Source organism: Grus americana, chromosome 2 (assembly GCF_028858705.1).
Source record: "Grus americana isolate bGruAme1 chromosome 2, bGruAme1.mat, whole genome shotgun sequence".
Lineage (NCBI taxonomy): Eukaryota > Metazoa > Chordata > Aves > Gruiformes > Gruidae > Grus > Grus americana.
The window spans coordinates 141,763,432-141,782,597 of record NC_072853.1 but is presented as its reverse complement, the minus strand read 5'-3'; the positions used below and the strand labels follow the sequence as shown (position 1 = coordinate 141,782,597).

General features: G+C 39.9%; 1 protein-coding gene across 3 annotated transcripts in view; it reads left to right on the top strand.

Annotated features, from left to right (window-relative positions):
• The window catches only part of DYNC1I1 (dynein cytoplasmic 1 intermediate chain 1), a 194,014-nt gene that overhangs the window by 67,725 nt on the left and 107,123 nt on the right, over positions 1-19,166 (top strand). The gene's annotated exons all lie outside the window — the stretch shown is intronic.

The window sequence follows — 19,166 nt, the reverse complement described above, 5'->3', positions numbered from 1 at the left end:
ACTGTCAGTGCCATTGTGTGGTGGCAGTCTGTATGGAAATGATCTGAACACAAACACATGCCTCTTGCTAGCAGGTATAGGTGTCAAGTCTCGATTTGAAGTGACTGGGGAAAAATGTCAAAATTCATATTCTTTTTGCTCTCTGTGCTTGACAGACAAAATTTCATATTGAACCTAAAAGAGATGATAGCTGAATATTGACTTTCCATTTTAGCAGTGAGCATAACCATTTTTTTTTTCTAATTAAGCAGGACTGTAATGGTTACCATGTAGGAAAATATAGGTAATATTAAACTGAAATATGTCTGTCTAGGGATCCATTCATTTCCCCAAAATAGCCAGTTTCTATTTATATATGAATGTCTGTATGTTTATATATATTTAAATGCCCCATTTGCTACACTGGTTTTAGCTTCTTGTTAGCATCACTTCTTGTTAGCATGATGTTCTACAGCACAAGGCAGCTGGAAAAGTGAAACATGTGTTCAAGAATTTATGCAGTGTCTTTACTTTCTTTCATTAAGAGAACTAACAATAATAGGTACATATTATAAGTTAGCAGTGTTAAGCAGTATGTTATAGCCGTGTCTGACAGACATGTTGTTTACATTCATATTTCATATTGGTGAAACTGTAGCTTTTTTATCAACATGACATTTTTCAAATGCAATATTTATACCTCTTCTTCCATACAGAGGAAACTTAGTCATCTAAAAACATGATATGCTTTAAATCCACTTGTCTCCTTTTCAATAAAAAAAAATATTTCCAATTATTTCCCCAGCAAAATACATAAGTCAGCAGGTTCTGTATTCCAGGCCTTCTATTAATTGACGAGGGGAAAATTTCTCACCTCATGCAAACAATAACCCATCTTATTTTAACATGGCTGAAACCTTCTCTGTGGGCATGTACAACCCTCCCTTGTTGCCCTTAGCAGTTTCTTTTGGGCTATGTGTACCCTCATTTTGTATGTGCTGTATCTGCCAGCATCAGTGGGAGTTGTTCAGACAGAGCAGGAGCAGTGGAGCACATCCTACCATTTTCCCAGAGGAATATCCTTGCCTAAACTGTCTGAACTGTGATCTCTGTGGTCCTCAGACACAGCTAAAAATGCAAAATCTTTTTCTTACATGCATATACTGCAGGGAGACCATGTGATAATGAGCTCCAAAGTCTAATTGCCCTTTATGTGGAATTAATATATATGTGGCTTGAAAAGACATCTCTGACACTGAAGTAAATAAATAAACAAATAGCTAATCAATCCCTCTGAGTGTCATGACCTTAAAGAAACCCACATTGCATACAGTACTATCTTATTGTAGTATACAATCAACAATACAACATACAGGAGATATTCGGTAACATAAATGCCAGTCTGGATCAAGTCTGAGATCCGTCCAGTGTAGTACTTTTATTTTCAACAACATCCAGAATGAGGTATTTCAGAGGAAGGTTTCAGCAACTCAGAGCAGGCAGAGGTGGATAATTCTTCCCTCTTTTCATCACACTCAGAAAAGATCTCTCTTAGTAAATTGAGATTGCTTTAAATCCTGAAGCATAAGGTTTCATTTTTGTTCCCATACTCTTCCTTTTAGCATTAACTATTACAGCCCTGGATATTACTACCGTTTCAGTACATGCCTATGCTCTCGTAAGACCATAACCCCAGCAGCATCCTGTCATAATGAGCTCCCAGGTCCAATTACACCGTATTTGAAAAAAGTATTTCCTCCTTTCAGGTTTGAATTTGCTGCTGTTCACTTGCACAGACTGTCCTCTTGTACAGTGCAATAGGAATTTCAAACTGCAGCGTAGCAGCTGCGTGTTGCAGACACACCGGTACCTGCAACATGCCCTCATTGTCAGCTGGCCCTCCAAATATTGTAAGAAGCTTTTCTCATATTCACCAGTGGATCAAATCCACATAGATAAAAGTAGCAAGAAACAAAAAATGCCACTTGTAAGGAGAGAAGAAGAGTGATGCTGCCCAGCAGGGAGTGTTCACTAGGTCAGTGGTTAGTCAGGAGAAGGTACTCTCCTAACCTTTTGCTGGGTGCTCCTGGTGAAGACTTCAAGGAATGCCGTGCTTATCGCTCTTTGAGCCAGCCCCTTTGAAGACCCCAGCTGCAGCCTGATCACCAAACACAGCATTTGTCTTACCCAGCTCACGACGAAATGCCTTGCTTATGTTAGTTGCTGGGGTTGCCTATATAGTCAGGGACATCTCTGGAGAGCGGCAACAAAGGAATCTAAAGTGGGATGAGCTGCCTTCAGGAGATACCTATTCCAGCCTGTTGACCACATGAAGAGCCCCAATAGCTTGCTTAAACTAGACTAAATTTAGGTAGGAGAATAGCTTGCTTAAACTAGACTAAATTTAAGTAGGAGCAGACCCAACCCATATCAGCAGGCAGCAACTGTGGAGAACACAGCAGTGGTCACTGGCCTCCCAACACAATCATGTAATCACATATCACACGCTGTCTGGCAGGCTCTGCAGCAGGCAAAGTGTTTGAAAGATGCTTTGGGAAAGAGAAGAAACATATCCGTGCAGCTGACTATTTGCTTAATAATCAGTTTCCAGTGGTTAAAGTTTTCTTCCACGTTTAGATGATACAAGTAATGCTAGACAGCCCCCTGATTACTTCTTATTTCATACGATGGCAGATTGTAGCGACATTTCTCTTTTGCTGTGCTTATGTTTCCTCAAGCTTTCAAAAAATACTAGGTCATAAGACAGAAATAACTCCATGCATTTTAGACAGTTATTAACACGTAATTCTGAATCTATTTTAGAAGGATATGTTAGTGTGTGTGTGATGATGAGCTGATGTGGTAATTAGATTTCTTCTCTACATATTGGTGTGTTTTTTAAAGTCCTAGAGGGGAATTTTGTGACTGTGTGTATTCCAGAATTTCACTCAGTGATTACACAAAAAGTTACTTGAAAAAATTTGGTAAAGAAACACTAAAAGGTGCAAACAATGCAAAGCGCACGTAGCTTGTCTTGTTTTCGTGTGGTTCAGGCAATCCATTAATTAGAACAGAAAAAGTATAAGCATGCAGACAGATTGATAGCCTGTCACATTATCCTAAAGGAAGGAAATAAATAAAATGGACCTAAGCAATATTATTATTGCACTTTGAGAAAGAAGAAAAGAAAGAAATTAGTGAGCAGGAACTTGCAAAAAGAAAAAAAAAAAGACAGTGGCTTTGGGGTTGTATAGCTTTATAGATTGATTGTGTTATACCCTGTGGATTCTGCTTTGGAGAGTGATACTTTTGCACATTGTATTCTCTGGCGTACTGAACCTTCAACTGCTCTGCACATCTTGGTTTACCACAAAGTTACACACTCCTGGATGTGAAAAAGACATCAATAAATTAATGAAGCTAATTTTTCTGTAGATGTACAAACCAAACAAATTTGATCCTTAGCACATTATCCCTATTCTTTATAAACCTTCTGTACTGTTTTATCCTGTTTTTTCTGTTGTTAGACCCTCAATCATAAGAGCATTGACTGCATTTTTATGGAGTTCAGCAGTCAGCTCTTTTGTGTTGCTCATTTAGGCCTATGGAATGTACCTTGATTTCAGTAACAGAGAGATGCAATGTGATTTCAGGAAATGCTTATATGGTCAAATGGCTTTGACGTACTTGACTTGGGAGAGTTGTTTCTGGTAAGTGGCTCTGCCAACAATCCGTACCATCTGACCATTACATGGAGCCTGATAACAATGAAATATAATTCTTTCTGGTGAGAACATGAAGGGAAAAAGAATCCACAGATGTCAGTCACACTACTCAATGCTCTACTGAATAATGCGTGGATGGTAGAGTACCACAGAGATGCAGATTCTAGAAGAAAAAAATAGATAGGCAGCATCTCTCCAAGAGGAACCCAGGGTTCTGGATGGCATCCTGCTAGGACTCGGCCAGATTTATAGACTTAAAACACATGTAATAGGCCCTGTGAATTCTACCTTGGTAAATTTAGACTGATTGTAATCACCATATAAAAGGAGAGTCCTTGTGCATCTGACCCTTATTATTATATTTATAAGTGTCTGTTCTGTTAATTGGCGGCATTGGGATGTGGAGAGCCTTATGCCATGCGCACTCCCCTGCAGTGAAGGGCTCCGAGAGCCGAGCTCTGAGTAGGTCCCCTTTGCTGGGAAGGAATGCAGGGCTGGGAGAAAGTTGTTTTCTGAGATGAATCGTAGTTGTTTCCAGCCAGAACCTGGCCTTATTTTCTGCCAGTAAAACAAAACCAGCTGAATTAGTTTCTGGATATGAATTCCTTTGGCACACTAAAAATCTTAGCTGTCTCAAGCCAACCATTCTTCTGAGCCCATTATGGAGATACACCAGAGGAGAAGGTACAATAGATTGATGCTGTATCCCCCCCCAGTTAGTTCGTTGGCAGATAATATTAGCTAAAGTAATTTAGAGCAGCCCTGAGGCTTCTCTAAGCCATGAAACATACACACTGGTTCCGAGGTTTGGGAGGGAGGGAAGGCGTAAGGGTGAGTGAAAGGTATAGGAGCACGGTTTAGGATCTGAGCCAAAGTTACTGCAGTCAGGGGAAGTCTTTCTATTGACTTCAAAAGGTTTTGAATCAAGCCCTAAGGACGAAGGAATTGAAGTCTGACTGGTTGAATTATAATACCAAAAGGATTTAGCTTCTCTGACAGGGGTAAATTTCATCCCTCCTTAGCTGTGAGACAGAAAAGTGTGCGAAATGTGCCGGCTGCCCCAAAGATGCCATTCTCTGAAAGCTATCTTACCTGTTTCCCTGTGACACTGTATGTGATCATATATGCTTTTGTAGGCAGTGAAGTAGTTGCATAAAGCAAGCTCCTGTCCTGTTTTCTGGATAAAAGAGCTAGGTACTCTATTCATAGGTGTGCCTGGTTGGATGTAATCTCTTATAAACATAGAAAGATAAACTTGAAATTCTGTTGAGAACTTGATAAAGAGGAGTTCAGTTTAGTGCCATTATAGAGTCGAAGTTTTGTGGAGATGGTATTGATTTGTTTTCATGTAAACTAAAAATTACAGCTGCACAGAAGAGCCAGTTTGACTTTCAGTGACCCCAGGGAATTGTCTCTCTCTGCAGAATAAAAGCCTGGAAGTCTCTTGCAATCATGTTGTCTCTTTTGTAGACCCTGTAAGAGTTTGGTTATATTTCTTTACCTGCAAGCAAAAAAGGCAAATCACATTAAGTGAATTTATACTAAAGAAATAGGTTATTCATCAAAATGTTTCTGTGTAAATATGAACAAAATTATTTGTAGGATCTGGGGTTTTGTCAGTTTTTTTCTTCTCACTTAATTCTATGTCTCTAGTTAGGAAGTTTCTTTTAATACTGTTATATAGGTAGTCTGTACATATACAAAGCTGTAGTTGGGGAATGAAGATATGTTCTTTTTGAGTTACAGAGAAGTTAGTGTAGAGCTGTGATAAGGAAACAAAGATATCTGGAGTAGTGAAATACTACAAATAGTTGCATAAAATGAAATTTAGAGACTTGTTTCAAACTATCGTAGTACACTAATGACTGCATATAGTTGTTTGTGAAACCAATGTTTTTTCTTTAGGAGCTTGGATTCTTTTTAATAATAATAATAAAAAAAAAAAAAAAGAAAAGGAAAGAAAATAAAAAGATTAATTTATTTTAACCTGAAAGAAGAGTTCCCTGTATTGGACATTCAGGGATGTGTGATATATTTCAGTATGCAAGTTGGTTTTTTAACAGTAATGTTTTTGGAATGTACTGAATCGGTATATTTTGAAAGGAAAAACACGTTAAACCAATCAGTTACATGAAACTAGATTCTGTGTACCGGGTGCTAACAGCAGAAACCTCACACAACACTGGAGCACCAGTTTAGCTGTTTCTTGTGGTCTAACACACAACTTGGCATGTAGGGCATATGCCTTTGAGATGGACTTTTCATCAGGGTGAATGACATCTCTTTGTAATGTACTCCATGCAAAATCAGCAAAATAGCAGTCTTCAGTTTCATCAGTTATATACTTTCCAGGCAAAATCGTGTATTTGCACAGAGACACAAAGCTAAAGAACAGAAAAAGTTTAACCACAAACATCTTGATAAGTATACAGACGTGCATTCTCCTGAGACTGTGCTGTGCTAAAATGTGGAAGAATCTTGAACAACTGAGTTGGTATGAAAGATGAAATTTAAACCTCTACCATTGTTTTTTCATTGTTAATATAGTAACAACAGTACTAATACTCTCTGTCTGTGCCTTTAAACTGTGTCACTGTGCTTTACAATGGTTGATGCCATTCCCCTTATTCTTTTAATATGGAAACTGCAGTGCTGCAAGTCAAGTGCTTTGCCTTGAGCGGTATGAGCCGGTGGCAGAAGCAGGACTTGCCATCCACATCCTTCAGTTTTCTTTTTTTCCAGTTAGACTATATTGCCTCTGATTGTATCAGAGGAACAGTAAAAGATACTGATTTACAGTAATGCGTAGGGGTTTATCTAGAAAACTGCAAGGAAACAGCCAGTAGAGTGTGCTGCTCTCTTATGATGAAACAAAAAAAAAAAAAATCATCAGTTGTTGCTTTGCCTAAAATCTCCTAAATGTGTTTTCTTTTTATTATTCCTTAATATAAAATTATGCTTGCTGGGTTAAAATTCATATGCCTTTAGCATTGCCTTTTCTGGAGCGGTATTCACAAAGTCAGCAGGTAAAACAGCTTTAAGTCATGTAGAAGACAGTGTGAACCCCGAGCCAGAAGTACAGTATAAGAGAGCAATGGAGTCAGATCATCTCATTTTGCTTTCAGCCTGAAGTTCCTATTCTGAGAGTCCCATTCATGAAGGTCCAAAAAAAGTGTTTACATTCCCCCTTTTCCAGCTGACCTTACCAGTTATCCTCTGACCCTGTGTTATGATCTCAAAACATCTGTGAAACCCTGGCAACTTCGGTATTTGGGGGAGGGATAGGGAGGGGGAACTGAGGTTGTACAGGATCTTTCATCGCCTTTTGCTTTGGTTATACAGACACTGCAGTATTTTCGTGCCAGAGCTTGCATAAGAATATTTAAAGTAGTTCAATGAATTGTTTCTGAAAGACTCTGTGACACTGTTATATTATCTTTTACGATGTTGTCATAAGGGTTTGTTTTTTGTTTGCTTTTTACAAATAACTTATTAGAAACAGCATTTCTCCATGTGGCCAAACTTTTCCCTATATGGCACTTTCCCACCAACTGGGAATGGAGGTGATGAGCGTCCTTTGCAGCTGGTGGGTGCCACTCTTGGCTGGCTGATTAGCTGGCACAAGATGTATTGTGACAGCATGAAAAATGTCGTGCGTTGGCAAATGAACCCATGCCTTCTACCACGCATGCTGCTTTTGGACGGGGAGTTCAAAAGAAAAAAACATGAGTCATGCCTCAGAGTGGATGGGGTTTGCTGTTCACTATAATTTGAATAAGCCTCTATCTTTAATGCAAAGACTAGGAGAAAAGACTGAAATAGTTCTTAATCTTTATTTCTGGTAAAAATCAATAAACAAAAAGACGGCCCAGGTCTTCCTAGGTTCCACAGTATCCACTTTACAATTCAGATTGTTTTCAGAGTTTTGTGTAATGAGAGAGGATCTTTCCAGATTGCTATTTTGGCCTTGTATCAAAAAATATTGTCTGTCATTAAAGCAAGCCTGTGCCATTAATACGATCTTAATTATTTAACTAGAAAGTAGAAACATGATTTTTTTTCTGTATTCATTGGCAAAAAAAAATCAGAAGAAACGTGATTTTAATGTTAATGAGTTAGATTTCTGGAAATGACAGGAAAAGCAGCCATAGTTAGAAAGATGGACTCAATAGGTAAAACTGTAAGTGTGTGTGAGATCAAAAGAGAACAGTACTCAAATGTAGACAGCTCTTTGTGGCTTGTATAAACAAGTGCTCCTGTTGTTACTACCTCTGTTGAAGCTGCAGGCATCATAATGATCACAGAAAACACCATGGAAAAGGGCAGATTTAGCAAATGCCTAAGATGACTGAGGGAAGATCACAGCTTTCTTAATGACATTTGTTTAACTTTTGCAACCATATATTTAGCAGGATAGGAGTGGACTGACTTAAGTCATGATGAGCCTAAGGACCTAAATGCATCAGTGCCAGAGGATGTAGCAAAATCAGCGTGAAGGTCCATACTGCCTAATGCAAGTGCCGTTTATATTAACATAGAGGAGAAATAATTCTGGTGTGATTTCCTAAAAATACTCTAGCCATGGCTACACACTCAGAAATTAGACAAGTCAAGATTTTTCTGTATGCTCTATAGCAAGGACAGCAATGCAAAGAGAGCGTGAGACTTCTCTGAAACTACACTGGCCACGTCTGTGCCATTTGTGGGCACGTGGAGCAGGGGCTGAGCTATAAAGCACAGTGCTCTCCCTGACCTGTACTCTCACTGTCCACATTGTGCACCCTGGGACATATCTAGGGCAGCTATGTTACAGGGTTACGAGAGCTCAGGCTTCACCTCTTCCATGTTCTGGGTCGTACACAAGCACACGTTGCAGCATGGATAGTGGACAGCTGCACAGGGAATTTGGGCAGACACAGGGACTCTTGTCCTACACTTATTCCCTGCCTACCCTTAGTAATATGTCATGTAGGCATACCATGATCAACTCCATGCCTGAGACAGTTTACATGTCTTTGTTTTGACCCCAGTCTTGCTCAGAGTCTTTGTGACAGCACCTCATTGAGATTTGGGGGCTAGAAAACTGGACCAATTCTTTCTGCACCCTATTAATGCAACGTGTTTTCCTTTGTTGCTCATCCTAAAAAAAAACCCCAAGCCCCCCCCCAAAAAAAACCAAAACCCACCCACCCAACCAACCAACCAACCAAAAAAAACCAAACAAAAAACAAAACCAAAAAAGCCCAGATACATACATGTACATGTCACTTTTACTGTAAGCTGTGGGAGGTGCACAACTAACATGAAGATGAGATTTCCTGCTGCTTTCATTTGGGGTACTATAAGACTTGACTATATAAAGCTTTTGCAGTATTACTGTATATACATATGACAAGAGTTCATTACACTAAAACAAAGTGCATAGTGTTCAGGAGGCATAATCAACCATGCCTAACTTAAAATATTTTAAGTTAATTAAAAATTTGACAGTGCAAAATATACTTGATTGCTAAATGAAGGTAGAATTTAGTACTGTAAGAATCAGTCAGAGAGATCGTCTCAAATCCTGCCATTTTCTGCAGGGAGGAAGAAAATGGAAATAGAGTGTGCTTTGTGTGCTGGTCCTTTGCCTGCGTGCCTTTGTAATATAATTACTAGGTAAAAATGTAACAGCATAAGAAAAAACATGGCGTGTCTGAATTAAGTACAGCCTACTGCATACATGCACAGGAACAGAGGCTTCTCTTAAATTCCTGGTGTTCTGTGCAGTTTGTGAAGTAGGTCCACAGTTTTTATTTAGCAGCAAAGTCCAGTACATGTGGCGCAGTTACAAGAAGACTCAGATTCTGCAATAAATATCAGTGTGCTATAGTCGTTGCTGTGTTTCTTAAAAAGTTTGTGAGAACAAATGCTCCTGCAGTACATCCTTCTAGTAACACCCACCGTCTTTTTTGCTTGGCCCTTCAGCTTTCTCTTTCATATGGCTTGCTCTTGTTTAAAAGAACAATATATATTTAGTTTGTTGCCAGAGCTATGCTTGAGTAATGCTGTCTGGGATGACAGACTTGAGTTTCCAGAGGATAATCCGAACATCAGCCTCATTATCTCAAATGTTGACACAACAGTCACCTATCCCAGATAGAGACAATATGTCACATGAAGTGCACGACCCTTACAGCAGCTTTACAGTAAGACTAAACAGTCTGCAGCACTCTAAAATTTAGAGAAGGGCTGTGGCATGCATCTTTTACAAGGAAAAAGTGCTTGAACAGTGATGGTACATTGAGGGCTCTGATGTTCTAAGGTGGAAACTCTGGTCTCCCCCCAGCAGGCCATTGCGTTAACGTGGTCAAGGTACAACACACAGAAGAACATGTGGTTAATTGCAGGTGGCTTTCGGCATCAGTCCAGAAGAACTCAAAACCTGTGTGTCTGTACACATAGCAAAACACCTCAACTGCTAAGCTCTCTGCGCTCTTGTAAACATATCTCTTATTTACACATGTGTGTATTTGCACACTCCCAGCGTTTAGGTTTTGTCCATGTGAATCCCAATGTTTGTGTGCCTGAGGGACAGTGTGTAAAAACTGCACCCATAAAATCATGTGTATCTAAAGCAGGCTATCTTGGGTCTTTGAAAATGTGACATTTGCTGCTATAGGGACTTATTTTGTCCTCAGAAATAAGTGCAAAAGTTATGTGACTGCAGTGGGATCTAGGTTTTCTAATAAGAGAACAATTTTTTTGACCCTTAGGAGACTGTAGAATGAACGGTTTTTGAGGAGTTTATCAAGCAAGGTATAACTAGATCTGTGACAACTATCTGCAAAGATTTACCTAGGTTTCACAGCACAGACAATTTACATTTTAACTAGCATGTGGTTACATTTTTTTCCCCAGGTTTAATCATTAAACACTGAAAATCTTAATTTCATCAAATGCAATCAAAGAATTTTGTATAGTAGCAATTAAAAGTATAAAACTAGCATTTGAACTACAGCAAATTAAACAGCTGCATTGGAGTATTTTTAGCAGTCATCCCAATCAAAATGCACAAAAGGCTTTTATTTTTTTAAAGAGTATCTGCCGGGTGTAGCTCTGGTTTCCGTAATTCAACAACCTCACTAAATATACACACGTACTTTTAAAAATTCAGTTACTGATAAGCAAGAAATTGTATTTTTTCTACAAGGCAGCTTGGGTGAAAAAGTTCAGAGGGCTTGTGCTGACTGAGTTGCTTTTGCAGAAGGGGAGCTTCCAGCTGTAGTTGAAGTGTTTAAATAAGGAAACCAAGAACTACTTTGTTGTTTCTGTTACTTTTACTGTACTTCATGTGTGGCATTGAGTTTTCCATATTGTAAATGCCACACATGAAGCCAGAAGACCTTGTTTCTCATCATTCCTAGCTCCTGCCACATTGTGGCAGTAGGTCTTTCTGTTTATTTTACTTTTTTTTTTACTGAAATGCCCAAGCTTTTGTGTGTAAGTCAGCCAACAGAGTCCTACATAATCAGCTATATAATTAACCGAATGGTAGTTCTAAGCTTCAAGTACCGACATGTTCCACATCCCTACTGTTTAGAGACTGAATGAAGAACTTTGGAGGAATTTTAGAAGCCTGTGCAATTCCGAGTTGCCCAACTGTGAGAATTTGCCTGCATCCCCCTACTCCAGGGGATTTGAGAGACCTCAGTCTTGTTATGCAATGGTATCTAGAAATATAGAGAGGGTCACAAGTTTGGTTTCTGTGCTGACCCCCCTGGAATCTTGTGACCAAGTGTTTGAGTACAGGAGTAGACAATATACTCACAAAGGGACAAAGTGGGTCCAAGGCATGAGTAAAGAAAGAAGTTTTGGAGTAGAAAGGAGAAGGGCTGGGTGGGAAAGGCAGAGTAGCTCCATCAGTGTATGTGCTCATGGAGAAACCTCTGGCCTGCCTCCAACGCAGCCATGGAGTTTGGTATAAGTGAGGTGGGTTCACAGCTTCTCTGCAATCTAAGCAGAAACCTGATCACTCGAGTTATCTTGAAACTGATCTTGACCCACAAAGACCATTAGAATAATGGCATGTGAAATAGTCATAAACCGACATGGTTTCATATCCAGTTCTCCCCTCGGCTTCTCCATATATTTTTTTCTGAAAAAGAATAAAATAAACACCCAAGGCATCCATTGGGACAGAGCTCCTACTTTGTCTAATAAGCACTTAGGGAACCTACATCTTGTGGTATTTGTGTTGCCTGTCCTGACAGATGGTATTCTCTTCCATTCTTCTTCTAGCTTCCTCCATCTTTCTCTGTTTCACCCTTTGCTCCATCTGGCTTTTGGGCATTCCCAATGTTTTACAGATGATCTCCTGTTAATCAAAGCTGTTCTCCCTCCTCTAGTGATTCAGTTTGTTGTTTATCATGAAACACATTAGCTTAAACTTAATGAACTTCCACTAGAGCTCTTTCCTGTTACTTGCTGCCATGAAGCATCAATCAGTATCACAACAGTAAGTGCTAGTTTAGTGTGGATGACATCTTTAGAAGGAGGGATGCAGCTGAGGAGGTGAAGGGAAGTGGCTATTTAGAGCTCAAGTCATCAATTAAATTACTCAGTGATAAAGTCACTGTCTTGTTCTTTAGTGATGTTCATGTCATGTTGCTGTGTGGGGAGGTGGTGATGCATCATTGCACTCTAGTGCTTTGTGATGTTGTATCAGCGCTGGAGATATTTTGGGATAGTGCCAATATTCTGCAAGCTTTGCAGGCACGAAACGCTATAATGAACAAGAGAAATAATTACTAAATCACCCCTCCCCTTACACTGGGAGCTGGGACTGGAACTCAGCTTTCATTTAAGTGCATTTCCCAGAGTGACAGAGGCGGCCTCCTCACTGCTACCAAAACCGCATTCTCTGGCTGGCTGGAGAACATGTTTTCATACATCTTTATGCCTGCTTCAGGAAGTGACATTATGTTTTTCACTGCACTTTTGAAACCTTTCAGCCAATGCTATAAATAAACAAAACTAGTGTTGCTTCTTGTTGTGGGCTACTGCTAGCAAGCTGAGAGCCCTCCAGACCTCGGCATAGCTGTCTTAATCCCCAGCCTCTGCCTAAAAATTTACTCGGACGTGAAAGGAAGGGACAAGATCTCATTGACAGTTCCCCTGAGAAGGTTCTTCAGAGGAAGGGTTTTCTCAGAAGGTGTTTGGAGGCAATAGTGAGTACAGCACAACTGGGAAAATATGGACATTCAAAATGGGGAGTAACCATTTGAAGAAGAGAGGGACTCATGAGCCCCCAAATTACTTCATCAACTGACTAGCTCCATCAGCACTGTCTGGCATGGTAAGCCTAGAAATGTTGGTGAGGCTGCTCTTAGACACCTAGCTAGGACGAAACATCTGTGCACTGCCAGCCAGTCCTGGCCGTGGCGATGTACAGTGTGTAGCGTTCCTCTAAATTCCCATGATCAAACATTTCTCTTGCCCAAGACTGGTGCTTCAGAGTTTTGTAGACTCATGCTTTTGGGAACTGTAGCGTGCACTGAAAGCCATTTTGCTGTTAACTATTGGCATGAAAATACCCTCCTAAGTATATGGAACATATGATTACAGTGGCATTAATTAAAAATACTTATCAGTCTACCCTGTTGCCAGTGCCTGAAGAGGTTTCTAAGGGGTTTCACCAGCAGCACTGTAAATTATTTGTCAATGAATGATGAAAACATTGGATTGTTTATACTGCAGGGATATCCTCTTAATAAGTGACTGCCTGCCTGGCACCGTCCTTAATTTTTTTTGCCCCCTTCAGAAAGGTGTCTAAGGTGGGGGTCCACTGTGTGAGTTAAGATATCATGTTTATATTTTAAAAAGCAAGCTGAAGCCCTTAGATTTGGTCTCCAGCTGAGAGAAGCACACATTTAGAAATTACAACATTGGTATTGGCTATCTGGAGCTTTAGGAAGTGGCTGAGAGCTGGCAGTCAATTAAAACTGGGCTGGAGTTCAATATCAGAGTTATGCTGCCTGTTTTTGTAGGATGTGTTTGAATCCCAGGCTATGCTGCAATATGGTTTTGATGTAGAAGTATGTAAAAAGGAAATGTAACCCTTAAGAAGCTGTCTGCATTTTCTGGTAAAGACAGGTTGTACTACATAACTCCAGTTCAGGACCGTATTTGGGCTGGAAAGTTGCACCCCTTGTACTGTGATGCAGATTCTGGTCCCATTCTTTTGTGTAAACATGGGGTAAAGCTGTTAACTTTGTTCCCTTGAGCAAGGAGCTGTGTTACATGAATGTCGGAGTGTGACCGAGGTCTGTCTTTCTGCCTCTAGCACAACGATGGCTTTGGAGTGAGCGCTGTGCAGTGGCAGCAATAAGAGATCATGCTTCTTTTTGACAGGAGAGATATAATCCTTGTACTCTAGAAATGAATATGGATAGCTAGTGGTTTGGTCCCCAAACTTTCCAGCTTTGCTATGGAAGATGTAACTGATCATAGCAAATCTCTGTGCCCGGCATTTTTAAGCAGCTGGTTTATACAGCTGAATTCACAACTGCTTTTATATAAGGACCATGACTTTTTTTTTTTTTCCTCCCCCCCTTTTTTTTTTTAACTGTGGCACCTTTCAGTGTTTAACATGCTATCCTTTACTCACACAGAATGGGACTCTAAAAATAATTTGCCCTGTCTGCTCGCAGTGAGTGAGGTGCCCAGATCTGTTAGTGCTATCGCATTTGGTGTTCGCTGAAATATTATTGCTCTTATCAGAGAAAGCAAATCAGATTCATAATCCAGAGACTTTTTTTTTCTTTTTCTTTTTTTCAGAGTATGGTTTGGGGCTTGTAATAGGAGTGCTTGGGAGCATTTGCAGCACTGTTGTGTATGCATGAAAAATACCACCTCCCGGCCCCACGAGTTGGAGAACAAGTTTCAAAAAGGAATATTTGCCCTAAGGGCCTTCCCCAAAGACACTGAAACTAATTAAAAGGCTCCCATTAACTTCAAGAAGTTTTGGATCCGATCTCCGGTGTTTTTGTTTTCGGAGAGCTGACTGTAACCGCGGTTTTCAAGCCATGGTGCGAGGCAGCTTAGCTCCGATGGCGTTCCCAGCAACCGATGCCCCTTGGAACAGGCCGCAAATGTGTAAAACAGATTCGCCTGTTTACAAAACTGTTCTCAGATGAAACCATTTAAACTCGCTTTAAAAAGAAAGGAAATAATTGTTCCATTTGCTTTAAGGGTTAATTACACTGGCCAACTTGAATATGCAATAAGGAAAGGATCCAGGGATCTTAGGCCTAGGAGTGAAGTCATGGCCCTTACCAGTAGAGAAAAGAATGGTAATTGCCCACTGTGAGTATGAACATACTTTGCTGGCTAGCAAAGAAATGGCATTGACAACTGGCAAATCCACTCTGCTGAGGAAAAAATGTATTTTTGAGGCAGGCACACAGCCAGCGTTTTCATTCGGGAAGTCTCATAAGTGGAATCAAAACTCTTGCGGAGGTAACATGAAACTGTGCGTTAGAAGGTTGTTTTTTTTAATCCCACATTTAATTCTGTCAACATTTCATGCTGGAATAAGAAAAATATTCCTTAGGTTGGTTTTAGTCAATTCCCCTCATCTTTTTTTTTTTTTTTTTCCCCTCAGTTCCTTTCTCCACCCCTCTCCTCAAGATTTCTTTCAGCAGCGTATTTGTTTAGAAAGCAGTGGTCCTTAGGAAAATGGTGATACAGTCTCCTCTCAGACATGCCATGAGAGCAGCACCACACAATTTGAACTTGGCCCTGAGCTGAGGATGTGCTGAAGACCAAGGATTCACACAGAAAGGGTTGGTCTGGTGGACAAGCGGCAGGTCTGTGGAGCAGCAACCCATCCAGGGCACCTCTGATGCTCCCAGGTCTTCTGCAGCCCTTCCTGCCCTCACATAGCAATGGCAGTTTTGCAATGAAATAAGAATTGTAAAAACACCTCTTGGTAGTGAAATTCACTGGAGATGAAGGGGCAGAGCTGAGGCCTCAGAGCTGGGGCAAGTCTTACACTGTGCATCTAATAGTAGTAGGCACAGAAATTAACTGGTTTAGTGTAGAGTCCTAGGGTTATGTTTGTAAATACATTTAGGCCTTATTTAGGTCTAAGATAAATGGACTTTGTAATTAATTCTCTACATGCCTCAAGGTGGCCATACTGGGAGCTGTTTGGTTTTGAGGTCTTCTGAAAATCTTCTCTACAATGTAGACTTACACCTAATCCTTTTTTTAAATGCAATTAAGAACTGAGCACTTCTGAAATATTAACCCTCTGCCTTTGTGCTTAAGGATTTATAAAAAGAGCTGGAACTTTGGCTCATAAATCTGTATACAGGCACTTAAACAAATAGCCTGGTTATCCAAAGTGCTGAGCACTCAACCTCTCCAGTTGATTGTCTAAGGTTTGGCCTAAAAAAGGCCTATAGAGCTGAGCTCCCTTTCCTCCCGCACTTTTTAGTGGTTTAAACTGTGTTCCTCTCTATAGAACTTCACTTTACAGTCATGTCTGCTGCAGTTCCTATATATCATTTGCAAAGTGAATCGCTAAAATATGTTGCGTGCAGAGTTTGAAATTGCAGGTCTCCTGCAATTGCCAGAACACGATGCCTTTTTTGTACCAAAAGCTTCATTTCAGCAAAATTCTTTGACAACCCCATTTTTAGCTAAACCTTTGCTACTCTTTGTGCCGATCCTGGTCTCATCATGCTTCAGTATATAGCTTGTAGCTGGTGTATGCTTTTGGTATTTGTCAATTAGGAATTAGACTAAAGTCACCTTCTTTCTTTGTATACTCTGCTGAACGGCTTTCAGTTAGCAATTCCTTCTTGCCATCAGACAGAATTTGATCCATAGAAATGAAAGTTCCTCAAGACCATTTCTTTGTCTCATCTGTTTTCCCAGTTGTTACTCTTCCTTATAACTTGAACGCTGCAATAAATGTTCTGTTGTTTAAGATTTAGCTTAGAAAGTCTATTATATTCAGTCTTCTGATCTTTGTTGGTGCTGTTTGGTGTGGTTCTTTATCACAAAGAACCTTAACTGAGGGGAAATAAAATAAGTATCTGATGCCATAAATTTCCAGCATAGCATCTTTCCCCCCCTGTTTTTAAAAGACTTCACCAATGAGCAAACTTGTTGCCAGAAAATTGGTTTGTTCAGGCTTTTCTATTTGTTACAGAACAAGTAGCATAACAAAGTACAAATGTGCAACAAAAAGTTGTGGAAGAGTGGAAGAGCTTTTGGAACAGGAACTATAGAAAGCATTAACGTGGCCTTATTTATGGATGAACTTTAAAACAACTATATAGAGGCGGGAAATAAATGTTTTATTTTCTCTAGAAATTATCTGCTGTTGTGTTAGAGTTTTCTGTTCTGGCAATTTTGTGATGGCACTGCAGTGGCAAAACAGAGAACAAAGTAAAAATTCCTGAAATTCTTAAAAGAACAAAAAAATCTCAGATGATTATTAGTGGCAGGAAGGAAAAAAAAAGATATTTTAATAGTCTGTCTGGATTTCCTCTAAACAAAGATGAAAGTAATTTTGGAGGGAACTCTGCTTAGAACGGATTGAGATTTTTTTTGCCCTGCATTGGTTTATAGTACTGCCAAAAAAATGTAATTGATGGAGGTAAATACTAAAGATAAAATATATTTGTTGTTAACTCTGGGAAATATTTTGTTGTCTTTTTACAAAAGCATGTATAATAACTGTAATGGGATTGAAAAGTGAGGGGCAGACAGAAGTCCTCTATAGAGTCAAGGATACTGTGCACCTGCCTACCATTTTATTTGACCTGGGTATAAATAGAGGGCTTTGGACCAGGTTGCCATTAATCTCTCATCTTTCATTATTATTCAGTAATTTAATCCACAAAATACTTTAAGTGGTATATTATGACCCTTTGCTTTCTAAATTATTTTCCTCACAGATCTTTTTCTCCCTGTGTGTTTATTGCATTCCTGTGTACATGGAAAGTCTGGGTCTGCTAGCAAGGCCAGAGCAAAGTTTTCCGAACAGAAAACAGTTCACCCTCACTTTTGAATTGTAAAGTACTTCTAAAGGGAGGCTGGGCCCTTTTAAACATCAGAGGAGAACTGAGCGTGAACAGACCTTGCAGGGCTGAGTCCTTCAGAAGCAGGGCTGGCTTTGTGCCTGAACTTGCACTCACTGAAATTATGAGAGAGGTGTGAAGTAGAACTGTGCTTGTGGTGTGTAACATAGGCCTCTGAATGGAAATGAAATGTAGAAGGAGGTGTTAGATGTGTTTCATTATTGTAGGCTCTGGAAGAATTACAGAAGTAAAAGAACAGCCCTTTTCACTCTCCTACTAGATACAGATAACTGCAACTCCAGTGAGAGGATGTTGGTCTTGGGCTATCAAAAAGGATGACACGGAGACCTCAGCTACAAACACTGTGAGGGTAGTTGTTTGTTCAGAAATGCATTTAGCATTTTATTAGTAAGTGCTGGCAATAGGAAAGTTCAAATAAAAAAATCCCACAGATTCATCTTCTGTCCAAAATTCAAACAACTCGTATTTGTGAAGACTCAGTTAACTTTGTTTAGTCAGTTTTCATAGAATCACAGAATGGTCAAGGCTGGAAGGGATCTCTGGAGATCATCTCCTCATCATTTTCCTCTATTACCTTTTGGGCTTGAGCAAACCCATGAAACAAAAATGTGAGCAAGCTGCAAAATACTGTCTCTGACCTGGATGAAACCTGAATGATGTGGAGATTTGAGAGCAAAGAGATTTTCTTGTGAAATTTCCAGTGTACTTTCAGAAAAAAATAGATGTTGGAATGAAGTCCTCTAAACTTTGGAGAAACATCTGAACTCTGGGATAGTCGCCAAAAACAGGCTTAAAAAAATAAAAAAGAGTATTAAAATGCAATGAATATTTGTGAAAGAGGCAAGATTGACATCCGTGGAGATCAAACATCTCTGCTTAAGAACGGAGCTGTTGGCAGCAGGGGTTCAGTCAGGGCTGGGCTGAGGTAGTGCTTTTCCTCAAGTGAACTGTGTGCCCAGTGTCCACAACTCTTTAATTCTTCCGTTCTGCTGAAGGATCACTCCAAAAAAGTCTCAATATTCCCTGTTTAGAGTATTAGAAATGTCTAGCTGGGGAATTTTATCATTTACATCAATGGACATTGTGATTTTGTTATCATTTTCCCTTGCCCTTTACTCGCATCTTTCCCAAAATAGGTGATCAAATATTACTTTGATGTCATTCCTCCCAGAAGTTAACTGGTAGAATACACATGATGGCTGGGTAGTTTCACCTCTCACGCTGACCTCTTGTGATCTATGCCCATGGCTGCTTCTCCTCACAGATGTGGGAGGCTCTTGGAGGCACCTACCCCAAAAATCACAGTTCCTACCACCCAAAGTACTTCGTAGATGCACCTTAACTTTTGTAGAGAAAGCTTGTTTCT